This window comes from Typopeltis vanoorti, chromosome 1 (genome assembly GCF_054136105.1).
Source record: "Typopeltis vanoorti isolate ZY-2024b chromosome 1, IOZ_Tvanoo_1.0, whole genome shotgun sequence".
In the NCBI taxonomy this organism is placed as follows: Eukaryota; Metazoa; Arthropoda; class Arachnida; order Uropygi; family Thelyphonidae; genus Typopeltis; species Typopeltis vanoorti.
Genome location: NC_143549.1, coordinates 13,422,407 through 13,444,013, shown reverse-complemented (window position 1 = coordinate 13,444,013; position 21,607 = coordinate 13,422,407). Strand labels below are relative to the sequence as shown.

Here is a 21,607-nt window from a genome sequence, read left to right as displayed (position 1 = left end):
CTCACCTTAGCATATATCTCACACCCCTGATTTTGCTTCACGAAAAAGAAATCACAAAGTTTTGCATATACCTCGCACATGAAAAAAGTTTGAAACTTTAAGAAATACATAGTGAATGTTGATATGGCAGTTTCCGATATTTTGGAATTTGGTGAAGAGAATCAACATTTCATCTCAATAATCTTCAGCTTACCTTTGTTGTTAAGTCATGCACTCTTTTGTTAATACTGCACCAATCACATGTGAGACTGGTAGTAGCAATAGCGAACAGTGGATTCTTGGTTACATACCCACTTTCAGTGGTTTTTTTTAATCATTGGTGATCTTATGATTCCTAAATGATAAAAGGACAAGTAATAATGAAATTATTTATTTTAATTTAATTTCAGAAGCATTGTTGCTAAAGATTGAAATATGTCACGTGATGAAGGTGAGCGGCTGATCACATAAAAAATGTTGATAATTAAAATTTAAATGCATTCATTTTGTAAATAATGTGAACAATTATAAATTATGATGAATATTAAGAATTTATTTATCAATGTCAATTTAATTTTTTTCGGAAATTCCTGCATATATCTCGTGCCACGATATTTTAACTTTAATTTTTGGGAAAGTTATAAGTGCGAGTTATATTCGAGTAAATACAGTATAAGTGAAAAAATAGTGATCAGCATACTCAGGAGCAGTGCACAGTGCAGCAAGAAAGGTGATTAGTAAAAAAAAAAAAAAAAAAAAGACTAAATCAGATTATGAGAACCAGGCCAAAGTAAATTTGTTTTTTGTAGTGAGTAAGAGGAAATATGCTTAGAGAAATACAAATTTAATCAATGCTGATTGTAGGAGGGTGACAGGAACAGAAGAAATAGTTGACTTACTAAGTGATCACTTTTCAAAGGTGTATCATCAAGCAGCAATTTTAAGCTGCTTATGTGAGAATTAAGGTAGAACAAACTGTAAGTGCTCAGCATGTTAAAAATGTCACACTTGCCAAGAAATTATATACACACAAACTATTTGCTTATACTTAGGTTTATCCAAGTCTAAGTAAATACTTTGTATGTGAAGTGTCTTCGTGACTATTTAAAATTGCATCATTATTCCATAATGCAAAGCAATCTTCCTTTTGGACATGTATATTGCTGTGCATTATGGAGTCCCTACCTAGATCTACTATCTTCTGAACCTATTACATAGGCAGAATTTTGAAGACGTATCACCTTATTCCCACATTTTCATATCAACAGAATTTCTCATCTGTTACCATCTATAAAAGCCAAACTGTTACTTCTATCATTAGCTTGTGTTTACCAGGCACTTTGGGCAGACAGGCTATGTGTAGAAAAGAATCAATGAGCATCATTGAATATGTGAAACCTCAAAAGTCTGGTCGTGCACAGCATAGTAATAACACTAACACAATATCTCATGGGATGAAGCTCATCTTCTCCATAGAAGCAGTTTTAAATATGAACGCTTTTTCAAAGAAAGTTGCAAAAACCGTTTCAATTGGCAACCTGAATTAGAATGTCTAGTCCTGACAACCTCTATTTGGCCTGAATCTAGCTTGTTCTTCACCAAACTTCCCTTCACAATTTTTTAGTCATTTCTCAAGTATACTTGCATAAATCTTACCAGGAACACTTAGGAGGGAAATACCTCTGTAATTCTCACATTCAGTTTAATTTCCCTTTTTATAGTTGGGTTCTGTGAGCCCTGCTCCAATCATTTGGAATTCGGCAATCTAACCAGGCCTTCTGAATTATCCAATGCAGCCACTGTAAAACTTTTTATATCTCCATATTTGAGCATTTCTGACTGAATTTCATTTACTTCAGCTGCCTTTCAGCATTTTGGATTTTTGATAACTTTTTCTAATTCAAGTACAGATATGTATTTATGACTGCATTTCTGTTGGGAATTTTCTACCATAATGCTGACACTGCTTGTTTCATTTAGCAGTCTTTCAAAGTAATTACTCCAGACATCTATAGTATCTATCTTCAGTTTTCATGTCACCTTTATCATCTCTGATTCCTTTTACAGTACTCTTTCCTCCATTTCTAAGTTATCTCAGTAGCCTCCAGAATATTTTGCCACCTTCCTGATTTTTATTTTCTATGTTCTTATGAAAGTTGTTTCCCCGTGACATTTATTTAGCTAGTTTTACAGTGTTTAGCTTTCTTACATTTGTCTCTGTATTCTCTAAGAGCACATGCTGACTTATTTGCCAGGAACTTTTGATATGTTTTCTTCTTTTCCTTCACTGCCTTTTTAACTTCCTGTGTCCACCATGGAGTTCTTATTTTTCTCTCCTTACAGACAACCTCATTACATGCCTCTATATGAATCAGTTTGTTTTCTTCAGGATTTTCCCCTTAATCTCCAAGATTTGGTTCTTGTTTTCAAGCTCTTTTTATTTTTTCTTCAGTTATGTTTGTGTATTTCAGTCTACAGTTCACCTCTGAAAGCTGCTTGACCTTGATTTGTTTTTAAAACTTTCTTACACACTCTTCTTTTCAGTATGAAATTCAGTTTTATCTTGCTCAAAATTGAAGTGATCATTTCAAATCCTCTGTATACTCTTATGTTCTGAACCAGTGAAAAAACATTGCTATCAACTATAACATATTGAGACTTCTTATTTCTTGCTTCTCTCCATGTGAATTTGTGCACATTTAAATGGAACATGATGTTAGTAATAACTAATCCATATCCTGAACAGGAATCCAGCAGGCATTTAATATTATTAGGTTTAAGCTTTTCCCAAAACATATCTGTATGTCTTGTAATCATTTCCTACTCTGCTGTTTAGATATCCAACAGGGACAAATTTTTCATTGACTTGGCAGCATTCTCTAATGGTGCAAAAAAAATTCTTCCATTTCTTTCTTGGTAGAACCTTCTGTGTGACCATAAGCACAAGAGGACATCCCACTTGTGCTTACGGTCTCTTGTGCCTTTCTTACTTTTTGGTTTATAGATTTGTTTTTCAGACAATTTTTCATTTATTTTTTTTTTTTTGTAATATATCAAACAGTATATATCTTTACTTTGTCAAAAAACTTTTCATAATCTATAAACAAAAAATGAGTTTCTAAATTAAGTTCTCTTCTTTTCTCTATAAGTAGTTTTAAACAAAAAGCTGTATCAATTACAGAGTGTCCTTTTCTAAATCCATTTGACATTCTAATAGTATATTTAAAATTTTTCATTAATTTTTCTACTTATTTATTTTTTGTAGCATGTATTCAGTAAACTAATACCTCTATAATTAGCAGGTTTTCTTTTATCCCTTTTTTTAAATATAGGTATCCATCTATTATTATTAATCCATTTGTATATGTTTTTATTTAAAAATTTTAATCTCTGAAATATTTTTCCAAGTTGGGAGTTTATCCTATCTTCTGCTGATTTCTCATTTATTTTATTTTATTTTTATATATATTTTTAAAATTTTACTTAGGTTGTTCTTTAATTCTTTCATACTATTATATCATTTAAATCATTTTGTAGGTTTTTGGTGTAATTTTCTCGATGTTAGTGTTATCTCTACATATATCTGTAAAGTAATGTAGAATTCTTATAAATCTATTTCACAATTTATATTTGCAGTTTCTTTTATATCTGCATTCATGTGCTTTGTTATTTTATATGCATTGGACTATCATTATCAAATTCCTGACATGTACCCTCAAGTGGTTTACAGGTTATTATGATAGGTGTAATTTTCTCGATGTTAGTGTTATCTCTACATATATCTGTAAAGTAATGTAGAATTCTTATAAATCTATTTCACAATTTATATTTGCAGTTTCTTTTATATCTGCATTCATGTGCTTTGTTATTTTATATGCATTGGACCATCATTATCAAATTCCTGACATGTACCCTCAAGTGGTTTACAGGTTATTATGATAGGTGTAATTTTCTCGATGTTAGTGTTATCTCTACATATATCTGTAAAGTAATGTAGAATTCTTATAAATCTATTTCACAATTTATATTTGCAGTTTCTTTTATATCTGCATTCATGTGCTTTGTTATTTTATATGCATTGGACCATCATTATCAAATTCCTGACATGTACCCTCAAGTGGTTTACAGGTTATTATGATAGTACTATATGAAAAACTTAAATCATTACTAACTTCATTTCAACAATTTTCCTCCAAATCAATCTGTTATATGTCAAGACTCCAACATTATCAAATATTATATTTCTATCTTCTAAGGCAATTTTTTCTGTATCAATCCAAATATATCTTGGTCTTTTCCTGCCAACCTGGCAGAGAAAGAACACTTGTTTTGCTAATCTTTCCTCTTCCATTCTGTTTAAGTGACCATACCACTTGAGATTACCTCTGCTAACACATTCCTGCTGTTAACAATACCAAGTTCTTTCCTAATATCATCATTTTTAATATGATATTACTATTGATGCCATCTGTTCATGCCTCTAATTGTTCTCAGGATTCTCATATCTGTGGTCTCTAGTCTTTGGTCAAGTGTTATTTCTAAACCAGCTCTCAGATCCATAAGTTAAATTAGTTTGAACGGTCTTGTATCCAGCTAATTTAGTGTTTTGACTAATTTCTCTGTTATTCCATAAAACGTTATTCAGTTGACTTCCTACCATACCAACTTTGTTGATTCTGTTGTCTATTTCCATATTTAATTTACCATCTTCACTAAAAATCATGCTTAAGTAGCAGAAATGTTTTACTTATTCTATAAGTTTTCCATTCATGATGTCTGCAAAAAGTACGATATTTTCAATGCTTCTGACTATTTTCATTTGTCTTTGTATTGCTGTTGCTAATTTCCATAGCAAATTTATTACAACAGTTATTCAGTTTAGTCAGGGAATCTTGCAGACTTGTACTGGATTTATTTAGGAGTATAACATCATCTGCATAAAGTAAAGAGCTGAGATTAACATCTCCAGTTTTGATATCCAGTTCAATACCCCTTCATAATGTGATCCATATAGATAATGAATAACAGGGGATAATTGACATCCTTGTCTCACAACAGATTTAATCTCAAACCATCTTCCTGTACTTCTTTCAGCTCTAACTGCTGACTTACAACTCAAATAAAGACTAAGTATTGCTTGATATAATGCCCCATTGACACCATATAACTCTAGCGTTTTGAATAGCTTTTCTCTTGGCACCTTGTCATATGTCTCTTGCAGGTCTACAAAACTTAAATACAGATCTGTATTATATTACCAAAATTTCTCAGCTTTTTATCATAAAGTGAAAATCTGATCCTCACAGCTCTATTTGGCCTGAATCCAGCTTGTTGTTCACCAAGCTTCCCTTCTACAATCCTTCTCAACCATTTCTCCGGTATACTTGTATAAATCTTACCAAGAATGCTCAGTCTGTAAATACTTTTGTAATTCTCACATTCAGTTTTATTTCCCTTTTTTATATATGAGTACTATGAGAGTTTTACTACAATCATCTGGAATTCTTCCTTCTATCCAGACCTTCTGAACTATACCTTGCTGCTACTGCAAGACTTATTATTATTACGGGTATCTCCATGGAGTCAGTAGACTCATTGCAGGAGACCCAAACTAGCAAAACAATATCTGTCATATCTCTTCATGAATTTATTTACAGATGAAGAACTCACAACTAAGTCAGGCAATGAATTCCACTCATTCACCACCCTCCAGGCAAAAAACCTTGTTCTGACACCCTTGTTAACCACACTCTTCTTTAATTATCAGGGATGACCTCTTGTTCTTCCATCACTATCACACAGCTGAAACAATTCCCCTGCATCAATCTTAAAGAAACCTTTCAGTAATTTAATTGTTTCTATCATATCCCTTCTTCTCTGCCTATCAACCAACCTCTGCAATCCACAAGCTCTCAATCTATCAATATAGGGAGCATTTTTTACATCACTTACCAACTTAGTCACTCTTCTCTGTACCCTCTCCACAGCCTCCTCATCTCCAAGGAATCCAGGTGACCAGACCTGAGCACAGTAATCCAAATGTGGAAGTATCAACGCTTTATAAAGGGGAATAATAACCTCTTATCTCTGGATGTCAGTATGTTCCTCAACGACCAAGTAATCCTATGTGCAATCTTGGACACCTTAGCAATGTGTCTTCTGAACTTCATCTCCCTATCTACCAACACCCTTAAGTCCCTAGCCTCATCAATCTCTTGGAGTACTGTTCCATCAATGTAGTACACAGCTGGTAATCTTTTAATCCCAAAATGCATGACTTTACACTTTTCCACATTGAACTGACATCCATTACCTTTTGCCCATCCTACCAGCTTATTTAAATCATCCTGCAAACTTTCAACATCAACTTGATTTTTTATTGCACTACCCAACTTTGCATCATCAGCAAACAACTGAATATCTCCCTGTAAGCCATTTCCTATATCATTTATACACAAATTAAACACCAATGGCTCAAGCACAGAGCCCTGAGGCACATCACTGGTCACCTGCCTCAATCTGGACTCTGTTCCTCCATTCGCCACCTTCTGGTATCTATCCCTTAGCCATTCTCCTATCCATATCACCAATTTAGTATCCATTCCCATCTGCTCCAATTTGCGTAACAGTGTTCCATGGGGTATCCTGTCAAAAGTCTCAGCAAAATCCAGAACCACCACTGTGTAGCCAGTTCCTTTGTCCAACTCAGATGTCATTCTGTTATGAAAAGTTAATAGATTGCTAAGGCAGGCTCTACCTTTAACAAAACCATGTTGGCCTCTATAGAGTATTATATCTTGATCCACCCATTCTTGAATTTTGTCTTTAACCAACTTTTCCAATACTTTTACCACTACTCCTGAGATGGTAATTGGTCTGTAATTAACTACTGCAGTTTTAGAGCCTCTCTTATGCAAAGGAACCACTTTGCCTAACTTCCACTCCCTTTGGACCATACCAGAGTTCAAACTTAAATTAAATATCCAAGTAAGAGGGGTTGACAATTCATTTCACATTTACACAACACCCGAGCTGATATTCCATCTAAGCCTACAGCAGTGTTTGCATTGAAATTTTGCAATATATTAAATACTTCTGATTCTTTAGCTTCAATTCTCACATTAGTTATTGCTACAGGTACAGAGATATCCTTACTTGGGTGATAGACTTTTGAAAAGTGATCACTCAGTAACTCAACTATTACATCTGATTTTGTCACCTCAATATCATCAGCACCCACTAAAGTTATCCTTCCGAAGTCATTCTTCCTTTTACTTGCTACATAGCAGAAGAACTCTTTGGGATTACCCTTGATCTCTTTGGCTAAGGTCTTCTCATAATCTGATTTAGCTTTTCTTACTATGCTGGTAACCTTCCTAGCTTGAACCTTGTACCGCTCATGGGTGTACTGATCGCCTTTCTCCTTGTAAATTCTCCATAACATTTTCTTTTTTTTTTTTTTTGCAGATCAAGCTTGATACTACTACTCATCCATCTAATGCCTGCCTTGTTTGACTTCCTGACCATGGGGACACAATCTGATATTGCTTTCCTCAGATACCTGCTGATTTTATCCCATGCACTGCTAACATCTTTCCCCTGCAATATGTTCTGCCATGGGATGGCTGCAAGCTCACTCCGAAGCTTGTTATAATTGCCTAACGTGTAGTTCCGTATATACCCCTTCTTAACAGACAGATCCACAGATTTTGTAACATCCCAAGTCAATACCACATGATCACTTTCACCAATTGGAGGTAACGAGGACACCTTACTTATGCATATATCCTTTAAACCAGTAACCAGGTCCAACACTCTCACACAACATGTCCCTTCAGTTATGTGCTGTTTCAAGTAATTATCTCGTAGAAAATGTATGATCTCCATTTCCTTTCTGTTACATGATATTTCCTCCTTCCAGTTTGTATCACCATAATTAAAATCCCCCATAATAATCACTAAACCTGCACTCATTGCACTAATTTGCTGATGCATGAATTCAATATCTCCCCCTGTACTCCCTGGCCTATAGCAGCATCCAACTGTACATTTGGTTGCATTGGTCACTATTTTGCACCAGACCACCTCAAATGAACTCCCATTCACATGTCTATCCTCTTGATATACTACTTTCTTTGGCTGCAACACATCAGCTATCATCAACAGTACTCCTCCCCCTGTTCTATCTTCTCTATCCTCCCTGAAAATACTGTACCCATCGCATTCAATTCCAGTGACCACATCTTCTACTGGCAGCCAAGTTTCACTGATGCCTGCAACTTTTGGTGAGATTGTGCACTGACTAATGCCAAAAATTCTTCTCTCTTATTTCAAATGCTTCTTGCATTGGTATACAAAAATTGCAGATTCCCTCTAGATCTTGTACCGGCTTTAGAATTGATATATAAGTCACTAATTTCAGTAGTCCCATGTCAATTTTTATCCCCTCTCTTCTGCCATTTATTCTGCGAATAAGGATCAATAAATATACAATCAGTGCTAAAGTTTTTTCTCTCTCTTACACTCAACCTTTTCAATATTAGTTATACCTCCATACTTGAGCATTTCTGGCTGAATATCATCTACTCTTGCTGCCTTTCCACATTTCAGGCTTTAGATGGCTTTTTCTACTTCGTAGAAAAAGTATCTATGTATTCCTGATTGCGTGTCTGAGTGTTTTTTTACCACTGTGCTGTCACTGATTGTTTCATTTAGCAATTTTTTGAAGTAATGGCTTCATATATCAAGGATATCTTTCTCCAGTTTTTGTATCACCTTTATCATCTCTAATTCCTTTTACAGCACTTCCTCCATTTCTAAGCTTTTTCAACAGCCTACAGAATATTTTATCACCTTCCTGATATTTATTTTCTATGTTCTATCAAAGTCTTCCCATGACCTGTTTAGCTAGTTTTACACAGTGTTTAGTTTTCTTACAGTATGCTCTTAGAGCACAAGCTGACTTATTTCCCAGGAACTTTTGATATGCTCTCTTCTTTTCCTTCACTACCTCTTTAACTTTCTGTGTCCACCATGGAGTTTCAATCTTTCTATCCTTGCAGGTAACCTCACCACATGCTTCTCTGGCAGAATCAATTGGTGTTTTCTTCAGGGCTTGCCACTGAATCTCCAAGGTTTGGTTCCTGCTCTCAAACTCTTTCATTTTTTTTCTTCAATAATGTTTGTGTATTTTAGTCTACAGTTCACATCTGACAGCTTTATTGTTCTGGCTTTACAAGATAGACTGAATAAATTGGCATGGGAGTGTGGATACCATTTCATTGTTGCAAAATGCAAGCTTTTAAAGTGGAAAGCTAAGATGCTATGTAGAATTTACTCTTGGTTGGGATATATATATTATTGGAGGAGGAGGTGGAAATAAGCAATCATGGGGTGATGGTGGATAAGGATCTAAAATTTAGATGACACATTGCTAAAATTGTGAAGAAATCACAATGAATTTTGGTAATGATCTGGATTACACTGACTTGTAGAAGTAAGGAGATTCTGTTTCCATTATGTAAGTCCATGATTAGGCCACATATGGACTACTGTGTACAAATTTGGTCATCTGGTTTTCAAAAGGATAGATGTTGGAAATGGGCCAGAGGCAGTTGACTAAGGTAGTTTCTGATCTCTGGATTGAATATGAAGAATGGTTGAGAAGATGCAATTTACAGAGTCTAGTGGATAGGAGGAAGATTGATATAATAGAGATGTAAAAGTTGGTAAGGGTTCACATTGGAGAGGTTTTTCATAAAATAGTGGGAAATAGGAATGAACTCTTGTTTTCTTCCCAGTCCTCCACTATTTTATGAAAAGCCTCTTCAGTGTGAACCCTATAAGAAGCTGTATAAGGAGGTGTGAGCAAAGCGAAAAGCAGGTTTTTTGCATGGAGAGTTGTGAATGATTGGAATGCCTTGCCTGAGAGTGTGGTGTCTGCATACAATTTGAATATGTTTTAAGGCAAGGTATGATAATCTGTGTGTATGACAAAGTGATTTCCTAGATGAGTCTTTGACTCCATGGGGTCTTAGGATAATAATAATTTCAGTATTTAATTTGCTGTCTTCACTAAAACTTCTGCCAAAATAGCTGAAATATTTTACTTATTTTATGTTCTCCATTCAGGATGCAGTTGATGTTTTCAGTGCTTCCTGCTATTTTCATCATCTTTATTCTTTTTATTGCTGATTTTCATACCAAATTTATTATAATAGTTATTCAATTTGGACAGGGTATACTGCAGACTTGTATTGGATTTATTGAGAGGTATAACATCTGCATAAAGTAAAGAGCTGATATTAACATCTCCAATTTTGATATCAGGTTTAATATCACTTGCCTTCATAATGTGATTCTTATAGAGATGATGAATAACAGTAGAGATGAGTACCCTTGTCTCACACACCTGTATCAAACTATCTTCCTGTACATTCTTCATTTCTAACTGTTGACTTACAAAACAAATATAGACTAAACATTGTGATATGTTCCATTTACACTGTATAACTAGCATTTTGAACAGCTTTTATCTTTGCACCTTGTCATGTGGCTTTTCCAGATCATTACAAAACTTAGATCCTTGTTATATTCCTATGATTTCCCAACCTTTTAACTTAAAGTGAAAATCTGATCCTGACGACCTCTTCTGGTCTGAATCCATCTTTTCTCTAAGCTTTCCTTGCACAATTTTTCTTAGCTGTATTCTCAAGAATACTTGCATAATCTTACCAGCAACTCTCAGTAAGGAAATTCTGCAATTCTCGCATTCAGTTTTATTTCCCTTTTTGTAGATAGGTATTATAAGAGCTCTACTTCCATCATTCAGAATTTGACCCTCTTACCAGGCTTTCTGAATTATGTACAGTGTAGCCACTGTATAACTTTTCACCAACATATTTGAGCATTTCAGGTTGAATATCATCTACTCCAGCTGCCTTTACACATTTCAGGTTTTTGATGGCTTTTTTCTGCATCAAATATTTATGTATTTCTAATTTCATTCCTGTTGAGTGTTTTTTCCCACCATGCTGTCACTACTTTTTCATTTAGCAGTCTTTCCAAGTATTGCCCAACAGATCTAGAATATCTATCTTGATCATTTCTGATTACTTTTACAGTATTCTTTCCTCTATTTCTAAGCTTTTTCTATAGTTTCCCAAATATTTTATTACACACCTGATATTTTATTAACCCAATAACTTTTCCATTATATTTGATAACTATTTGCTTTCGTGCAGTTGATTAAATGCTAGATAAGTATGACAACTTTAAGAGATGGTACAGGATAGATGCAAGTTTTGGAGCACAAACGTTTAGTACAACTGGAGGAATACCATTGGAGCCAGGGGTCTCATTAGTATCAAGGCTAGTGAGTATTTTTCTTATGTCTGTCAAACTTTTGAAGGAGGCATACTGTAGATAGATAGCTTTTGGAATGTGGGAAATCTCACTTGGTCATCCATACAAGAGTTGAGATAAAAAACTGATGCGAAGAAGTCCACCTTATCTTTGGAGATGTTATCACCATTGTGCCATCCGAGTATGTGAGAGGTGGAAACATGGAAGGACAGAAGTTGCATCCCACAGCCTTGAAAAATGATCAGAAGGCTCAATTGCTATTTGGACAGGAACAGGAGACAAGTATTTGGCCCTTACAAAGTCTGCCTTGGATTTATTTTAAAGTATAAACTTTTGAATACATTTTGAAAAAATTGTGAATATAGCTAAGTAATGATATTGAATTGGAAAAGTAATTTTCCTAATTTTATGTCACCATGACTTGATTTTTTATGCTGTTGGTGCAGGTTTCGTTAGGAAAATAGAAGATTAGATGAATTGCCAATGTGGTAGATCATTGCACCCTTCAATTGAAAAAAAAAAAAAAAAACTGAGTTCATTGCTTGTTATGGCAAGAGGAATCTTTATATGGACATTTTCAGTTTAAAGTGAGTTAGCCGATCTCATACGGAGGTAGCAGGATTTTCCTTCCCAGACAGGAAAATTGACTGAGAACACATGCAGTTACAGACAAAAAAAATACTGTTATTGGTAGTGATTGATGGTTGCAATAGTACTGTGTATATTTGGAGAATTAAATAGTGACAGAGACAGTGAGTATGTGTACAGCAGAGTACGATGCGAGTCCTTGGACTTCTTGGAGGTGTCATGTAATAATAACTTGTTTATACCAGGTATCATAATTTTGATATGTACCCCTTAAGAAGTATACAGAATACCATGATAGTACTACATGAAGTTTTTATATCACTAATCTCCAGGAAAAACATGTAGTGCAACATGATGATTATCACCACATAAGAAATGCTAATGTGTTATTCTGTGAAACAGTGGTCGAGTCTTTATAGTTAATATAGATAATAGATTTTTGATTATTTGTATCCCCCCCCCCCACTCCTGGGAGAGTGTAGTGTTATGGCTGATTATGATTTTTGTGTGAAAGATTGGTGAACATGTTCTTTCACTTAGAGAGTATTCAGTTTCCAGTCCTCTAAATTTCTAGATTTATTTTCTTTAGGTATAATTTTTCAGTAAGTGACAGCTAGTTGACCAAGAAACCTCCTGACATTAGGTTTAGTCCCATTTATTGTCTGTTGCAGAACCACTTTACTGTTGTAACCTCAGATGGAGATTAATTGGCTATGTAGCAAATTAATGTGTTTGGAATGCATATAAAAAGAACCATTTGAATTGTATGTGTGAAGAGAAGTAAAGGACAGAAACAAGAGTCCCTATTGTGGAGACCAATAATATGTTTATTATAGCTCCTCCAGGTAATCAATTCTAAGAGAAGAATCTTTTTAATCATTTATGCTTAAATATCTGTTGAACCTTGCTTCAGATACTGAGATACATCTGTTCACCCATTCCATGCTTGCCATATCATATGCCTTGAGAAGAACCCAGATCAGGTGACATTCTTCTTATTCACACAGTTATTTAGCTTCTAGGAATGACTACTAAGTTCAATATCCCCCCCCCCCTCCAACACACACACACACCAGCAAAATCTCCAAGATCTCACTGCTGCTGGATCTTTCAGTTCCTTGGTTGCTCAAAAGCCATATCTGCACATTATCCATATGTGATCATAAGTGGTAAAGCAGAAGAATAACTTATAATTTACAGATTAGTATTGTGTTCTTCACACTGCAGTAATCTGACATAATAACTTAGGAGTGTGGCTCTGAACATAACTGGTTTTTGTAATCCTCAAGGATAATACTCTACTTCAGGGGTCGGCAACCTTTTCAGACTCACTGGCCACATTAAACTTTTATTTTTAAGGATCAGGCTGCAAGGGTTTAATTAAAAGAAAATAATGAGTTAAAAAATACTTAAGTTATCAATTTTCATTATATCAATCTTAAGAAACACAGAAATATTTAAAGTAAGAGATATGAAACAAGCACGAAAATAAAACTCAACGAAAAATTATCACTTAAAAACAAAGTAATATAGTTTATGCATCAAATATGTGTGTGTCTCCCTGCTTAATGTGACTTTTGTGATTGTTTTCCCTTATCCAAATTATCTAGATCCACTTTATAACCTGAGGTGCAAATTAGAATCTAAGCACACAAATACTCATCAGTCAGTCAAGAAGAAATTTGTTTTTTCTAAAACTCATGGCAGAAAATTCTTGTTCGCAAATGTATGAGCTGTCATATGCAACTGTCATCTTCTTTGCGAAACTGATTTAATTCATCATGCGGGCCACATGCCACCTAAGTATGATCAACCTTTTATGGGCTGCATGCTGGCTGCCGGTTGCCGACCCCTGCTCTACTTCATATACTTGTTTCAGAATACATGAAGCTCACATTCATTAACATTTGGCTATTGAAATAGTTCATTCAATTTGAGATTTTGTATTGGATATTCTCCATCTCTTCTCTCTCAGCATCATAAGCAGATAGTTGGATATCGCCCTCTAGACCATCCTCAGTATCATTAATATATAAATTAACAACAATAGTCCCAGTATAAAACTCAACATACTCCACCGGTCACCTTCCTTAATTAGACTGGGTAGCTTCATACATACCTTTCTTGTAGGTAGTTTTTGTAAAGAGTTGATTAAAAATAAACAATTAAAACCTGACAAGTTTCGTGTGTTGTAAAACTTACATTATCATGGGTACAACAAAAAAACCTATTAACAAGTAATTACACATATTTAATGTTTTTATAACTTCACAACTGTTAAATAATTGATAAACAGAATATGAATGATGCATTTGTTACTGTATGTGTGTTGGAACATTGCTAGTTGTTGCTATCACGTGTGCTATATCCTAGGTCCATAGCAGTTAAATTTTTGATGAAAGCAGACCATACTAAATGTAAAATTAAGCCGTTATTGTGTTTGTGCAGGGATCCTAAGCATTTGTGAGGCTTCTTTATATTTTCTTGTCGTCGTCTTCTCCCTTCTACGTGTTAGGCCTACTGACATGTTACAGAGCTATCTTAAGCCCTTCTAAGTCATACCCACCTGAGGATAAGGTGACTAGCCATATGCCTCCTGGTTTTTTCATGGGATGATGTAGAGGTTTTGGCAGATATAGGAATCTTGATATGTTTTGTAAAGGTGAAAAAGCCACTTTTATGTTGTACTCGTGGAACAACACAGCCACTACTTTCTCTATGACATTTTTAATGTAAGGCAACGTGATTGCATTCTTGAAATCTTAAGTAAGGGAGTTGCAGGAGATGTATAAGTATAAAGAAATTTTTTGATTGTCTTTGGTTCAAAACCATTAAGTGTGAGGTTCTGTATTATGGAGACATAATACAGAACCTCATTATGGTGAAATTATTTTGAAACAACTACCATGTTAGAGCAAAACTTTTAGTTTAATATAAACCAAAATGAACACTCGATGTTTCGACCTTCATATCAAGGTCATCATCTGGAGCATATATACAGAGAAACAAGCTGCACTACAATCTACATGGTTTGCTAAAGTTACTGACCAACCGTTACAGCAATTATTGGCCTGAGCTCTGGTGGAAATAGAAAAAAAAAACCTTTACTACATCAAAGCTAGAGTCCTATTATTATCTGTTGGGCTGGAGAGCAACGTGTTTTTATATATATAAATTAAAAATAAAATAAAAAAACTGATTATACATATAAATTTTTACTAATTGGTATGGAATAGTTTCCAATAAAAGCTGAAATTGCTTCAAGTCCTAAAGTATGCTAGATACTATATGTGCCATCCAAATTCTTGGAATTTTTATGACACCATTATTGTTGAGATTAAGGTGGTTAAACAGAATTTCACATCATCATCATCATCATCAAATTCCTGCCATGTACCCTCAAGGGGTGTACAGGATATGACAGTACTACACGAAAAAATTACATCATTACTAACTTCCTATCTACAATTTTCCTCCAAATCAGTCTGTTACTTGTCAAGACTCCAACATTATCAGATCTTATATTTCTATCGTCTAAGGCACTTTGTACCGTATCAATCCACCTATATCTTGGTCTTCCTCTGGGTCGTTTTCCTGCCAACCTGGCAGAGAACACTTGTTTTGCTAATCTTTCCTCTCCCATTCTATTTAAGTGACCATACCATCTGAGATTAGCTCTGCTAACGCATTCCTGGATGCTGACAATGTCAAGTTCTTTCCTAATATCCTCATTTTTAATATGATATTGCCATTGATGCCATCTGTTCACGCCTCTAATCTTTCTCAGGACTCTCATATCTGCGGTCTCTAGTCTTTGGTCAAGTGTTTTACTTCTGACCCAGCTCTCAGATCCATAAGTTAAAATTGGTTTGAACACAGTCTTGTATACAGCTAATTTAGTGTTCCGACTAATTTCTTTCTTATTCCATATGAATTTATTTAATTGACTTCCCACCATACCAGCTTTGCTGATTCTGTTGTCTATTTCTATATTTAGTTTACCATCTTCAGTAAAAATTGTGCCTAAGTAGCTGAAATGTTTTACTTGTTCCACAGGTTCTCCATTCACAACACAGTTAAGATTTTCAATGATTCTGCCTATTTTCATTGTCTTTGTCTTTTTATTGCTGACCTTCATACCATATCTATTACAACAGCTATTCAATTTAGTCAGAGAATCTTGCAGACTTGTAACGGATTTATTTAGAAGTATAACATCATCCGCATAAAGCAAAGAGCTGACATTAACATCTCCAATTTTGATATCAGGTTTAATACCACATTCCTTCATAATGTGATCCATATAGATAATGAATAACAGAGGGGATAATGTACATCCTTGTCTCACACCAGATTTAACATTAAACCATCTTCCTGTACTTCCTTCAATTCTAATTGCTGACTCACAACTCAAATAAAGACTAAGTATTGCTTGATATAATGCCCCATTGACACCATATAACTTTAGCGTATTGAATAGCTTCTCTCTTGGCACCTTGTCATATGCCTTTTCCAAATCGACAAAACTTAAATACAGATCTTTGTTATATTCCCATGCTTTCTCGACTATTTGTCGTAAAGTGAAGATCTGATCCTGACAGCCTCTATTTGGCCTGAATCCAGCTTGTTCTTCACCAAGCTTTTCTTCCACAATTCTTCTCAACCGTTTCTCAAGTATACTTGCATAGATCTTGCCAGGAACACTCAGTAGGGAAATACCTCTGTAATTCTCACATTCAGTTTTATTTCCCTTTTTATATATGGGTACTATGAGAGCTCTACTCCAATCATCGGGAATTCGTCCCTCTGTCCAGGCTTTCTGAACTATGCAGTGCAGCCACTGTAAGACTCTTATACCACCATACTTCAGCATTTCTGGTCGAATATCATCTACTCCTGCTGCCTTTCCACATTTCAAGCCTTTGATGGCTTTTTCGACTTCAAGTATGGATATGTATTCCTGACTGCATGCCTGGTCAGTGTTTTTTATCACTGTGCTGTCATCACTGCTTGTTTCTAGCAGTTTTTCAAAGTAATTACTCCATACTTCAAGGATATCTTTTTCTCTTGTTTTCATTTCACCTTTATCATCTCTAATTCCTTTTACAGCACTCTTTCCTCCATTCCTAAGCTTCTTCAACAACCTCCAGAATATTTTGCCACCTTCTTGATATTTATTTTCTATATTCTTGCCAAAGTCCTCCCATGACTTTTGTTTAGCTAGTTTTACACACTCTTTAGCTTTCTTACATTTGTCTCTGTATTCTGTAAGAGTAAAAGCTGACTTATTTGCCAGGAACTTTTGATATGCTTTCTTCTTTTCCTTCACTGCCTCTTTAACTTCCTGTGTCCACCAGGGAGTTCTGATTTTTTTATCTTTGCACACAACCTCACCACATGCCTCTCTGGCAGAATCAATCAATGTTTCCTTCAGAGTTTGCCACTGAATCTCCAAGGTTTGATTCCTGTTCTCAAACTCTTTCATTTTCTTTTCAATAATATTTCTGTATTTTAGTCTACAGTTCACATCTGAGAGCTGCTCAACTTTTATTCGCTTTAAAACTTTCTTACATGTTATTCTTTTCAATATGAAATTCAATTTTATCCTGCTCAAGACTAAATAGTGATCACTTCCAATTTCAAATCCTCTGTACACTCTGGTGTCCTGCACCAGGGAGAAAACATCACTATCAACAATAACATAGTCAATGAGACTTTTCTTATTCCTAGCCTCTTCTCTCCATGTGAATTTGTGCACATTTTTATGTTGGAACATGGTGTTAGTAATAACCAGTCCATGTCCTGAGCAGAAATCCAACAGATATTTGCCATTATTATTAGCTTTGCTCTTTTCTCCAAATTTTCCCAAAATATTTTTGTATGTCTCACAATCATTTCCTACTCTACTATTTAGATCCCCAACAAGGACCAACTTTTCCTTTTTCATTGTGTCAGTTGCTTTTTCTAAAGCCTCAAAAAATTCCTCCACTTCTACCTTAGTAGAACCTTCTGTGGGACCATAGGCACAAATAAGTCTCATTGTCCAGTTCCCCATTCTCATATTTGCCCACATTACTCTACTTGAGACTGACTGCCATTCAAGAAGATTAGCCTCGTATTTTGTGTTGAATACTATGGCTACTCCTTCTTTTCCTTGATTGTTATTGCCTGAATATAACATTTTGTATTTATTGCTCAGAAAGATCTCACCAGTTTTGGTCTTTTTTGTTTCAGTCACCCCTATTATGTCGATCTGGTACTTATCTAATTCCTCAGCTAGCTCCATTTCTTTGCCATTCAAGCTTCTTACGTTGATAGTACCGATCTTTAACTCTGGTGATGTTGAGTTGGGGTTTGTTTTCAGATTTGTTCCAGTAGCTGACTTTTCGCTGTTCGCCCTGGTTCCCTGGCGAAAACAACGGGGGCCTTGTTTAACCGGGCGACGCCCCAGCCGGCATGAAATTTTGTCATGTTGTACCATCATTTTTTATTTTGGTTTAACCAATAAGAATACAATTTGGTCGGCTAAATCCCAAATTGCCAGCCCATCCTCGTTCGTTCAGTATCAAAGTAGATACCCAACAGGGTGCACCACGAGAAGGTGAGGATTGGACATTAGGTCAGAAGCCCTGGTCGGTTCTCCGCATTCCTTTAGAGGCTATGTGGAGGTCTCCTCTCAGTTATACAGCTTTGACCCTTAAGCACCCCACAGAATTTCACAGGGTTCTTTAAATTTTCTTTCATACCAGATTTTTGTATAATGTAAAGAGCAAGTACTTTCCCAATCAATTTGGTGTAGGGTGTTGAGAGCATGATCTGAAAGGCCTCCTTCACCAACACAAAAGACACATTAAATATAACAATTTTGGTGAAACAGGCCTCTCAGATCATGCTCTGAACACCCTACACCAAATTGATTGGGAAAGTACTTGCTCTTTACATTATACAAAAATCTGGTATGAAAGAAAATTTAAAGAACCCTGTGAAATTCTGATTAACCACCTTAATCTCAACAATAATGGTGTCATAAATATTCCAAGAATATTCAGCCTACTTAGTATCTAGTATACTTTAGGACTTCAAGCAATTTCAGCTTTTATTGGAAGCTATTCCATACCAATTAGTTGAAATTTATATGTATAATCATGGTATTTTATTTTATTTAATTTTTTATTTATTTATATATATATATATATATATATATATATATATATATATATATATATATATATATATATATATATATATAAACATGTTGCTCTCCAGCCCAATTTAATTTTGTAGCCCAATAGATAATAATGGGACTCTAGCTTTGATGTAGTAAAGGTTTTTTTTTTTCTTTTTTCACCAGAGCTCAGGCCAATAATTGTTGTAACGGTTTGTCAGTAACTTTAGCAAACCATGTAGATTGTAGTGCAGCTTGTTTCTCTGTATGTATGTGTATGCTCCAGATGATGACCTTGATATGAAGGTCGAAGCATCGAGTGTTCATTTTGATTTATATTAAACTAAAGTTTTGCTCTAACACGGTAGTTGTCTCCATAATTTTCCATAATGTATTCTGTATAAGGTAATGCAATTCTTCATTTCTTTTAATTGGTGTGCTAGATATATTGTGTGCCCTGTCTTGTAATGTTTTAATTATGCTCATCTTTTGCAATGGATGGTGGTGTGAAGCAGCACTTAAAAATCTTTTCATTGTGGTAAGTTTTCTGTAGACAGAGAAGGATAACTTGTTTTTTCTTTCCCTTGCATACCAATATAAAATTCACTGTTGAACTAGAACAGCACAAAAAATTACCTTTACTTGATATCCTTGTCAAAGTAAACGAAGAGGATGGCCAGTAGTGGTTGTGTGGAATGCTACACAAATAAATGGTTCTGTGGCATTCCTCACAACCACTACTGGCCATCAAGTTTGCTGGCAACAAAGAAAAATGTCATATATTGATTAATAACTGCTTTCACAAGAAAATATGAAGGATCCTCACAAATGCTTAGGATCCCTGTACAATGCAATAAAAATCCATGCTTAATTTTACATAAAGTATGGCCTGCTTTCATCAAAACTTTAACTGCAACGGATCTAGGATATAACACTTGTGATAGCAACAACTAGTGATGTTCCAACATGCATACAGTAATGAGTATATCATTTGTATTCTGATTTATCAATTACTTAACAGTTGAAGTTAGAAAAAACATCTAATGTGCAATTAATCGTTAATAGGCTTTTTGTTGTGTAAAACTTTTTCTGTACCTTATCCCTGATGATGTAAGTCTTAAAACGCATGAAACTTGTCAGGTTTTATGTTTATTTTTAATAAACTCTATATTACGATGTAGTCTCAATACCAAAAATATTTACAGAACTGCTTAACCACAGAAACCTACGGTATATACTTTTCGTATGTTGAGCCCATACATGAGAGGTTGGTTGATCAACCTATAGTACATTAGCATCACATATGAATAGTGAGTTGGGAAAGGAGGAACCTACTTACATTTGATTTAAGACTTTATGTTGTATTCCGTGGGAAACACAACAGGGGGAAAGACTTCCACAATACAGTAGTTGCAGGGATGAAGGAGCAGGAAAAGTTCTAGGGTTTCAAGATGTACTGTGAAAGGATGTTGAACAGCAGCTGCATGTGCTCCAACAAGCTTAGTACTAAGTGGGGAAATTATTGATGCTATTTCAGATGAACATTTCCCATAGAAATATTTGTAAAATACACATTGTGGAAACCAAACGTCTGTGCAAAAGTGGAGGGAGTGAGTTCATATGAGATGGGTTATTAATAAGTCTAATTACTCTCCTCTGTATTGAGTCAAGCATTTTGAGGAAGCTTTTAGGACCCCTCCCCATATGTGAGAGCAGTATTCAATAGCTATGCAGATTTGTAATTTGTATAAGGTTAACAGCTGTTCAGGGCTGAAGTAATATCTTGAGTGAAAGAGAAATCCTAATTTTTTAGAAGCTGAGGATGTAAAGGTTTGATGTTCATCACTTATTTTTAATGATATTAACAACGCCGTACAATTTTTTTATCAAAAGATGAGTGATTTGTTAGATTTTAAACTGCTTATATTTTAAATCGGCATCATCAGAGCACAACACGGCTAGTATACCTGACAGGAAGTGAATAAAAATAAGTAATGAATAACCGTCAATACCTAAGCTTATCTGTTAGAAGGTTGTGATGTGTTTATGCCAGGAGAGGCTTGATGTCAGGGTAATTCCAAAAAAAAAAACTCTCAAATTGTCTGGAAATTTGGGTGTTGTCAAAAACACTACTGGGAGAAAATGGTCTTTTTTTAATGAGAAACCTATCCAGCAATATTGTTCTCTATCTATTAGGTTGGCAAATAAATTTGTTTGGTTTATACATTAGTACAAGTTTATGCCGCTTTGTCTATCACTATTTCAACTGTGCAACACTGTTGCGCAGTTGAAAGGTGACATTTCACATAACCTTTCAGTTAATTTTGTTTGGCCTACTTCAGTTGTGTGTGTAACATATTTTTAGAAATGGAAGGAAATAATGTATATTACCGCCATATTTTGCTTTTTTATTTCAAAAAAGGCAAACGAACTGCGGAGGGAGGCCCATAAAAAAAATATGCAGCGCATATGGGGATGGTACCTTAACAGAACGCATATGCCAAAAGTTGT

General features: G+C 35.0%; 1 long non-coding RNA gene across 5 annotated transcripts in view; it reads left to right on the top strand.

Annotated features, from left to right (window-relative positions):
* Positions 1–21,607, top strand: part of LOC150109796 (uncharacterized) — a 160,139-nt gene that overhangs the window by 9,725 nt on the left and 128,807 nt on the right. For 2 of the 5 annotated variants that reach the window (XR_016548671.1, XR_016548676.1), the window contains exon 2: positions 390–430. The exons of 2 other annotated variants lie outside the window; for them this stretch is intronic. This is a non-coding gene — a long non-coding RNA (uncharacterized LOC150109796). Of the gene's footprint in view, positions 1–389; positions 431–7,462; positions 7,737–21,607 lie in introns of those variants that run through there. One more of the 5 variants, XR_016548674.1, reaches the window with a different exon arrangement.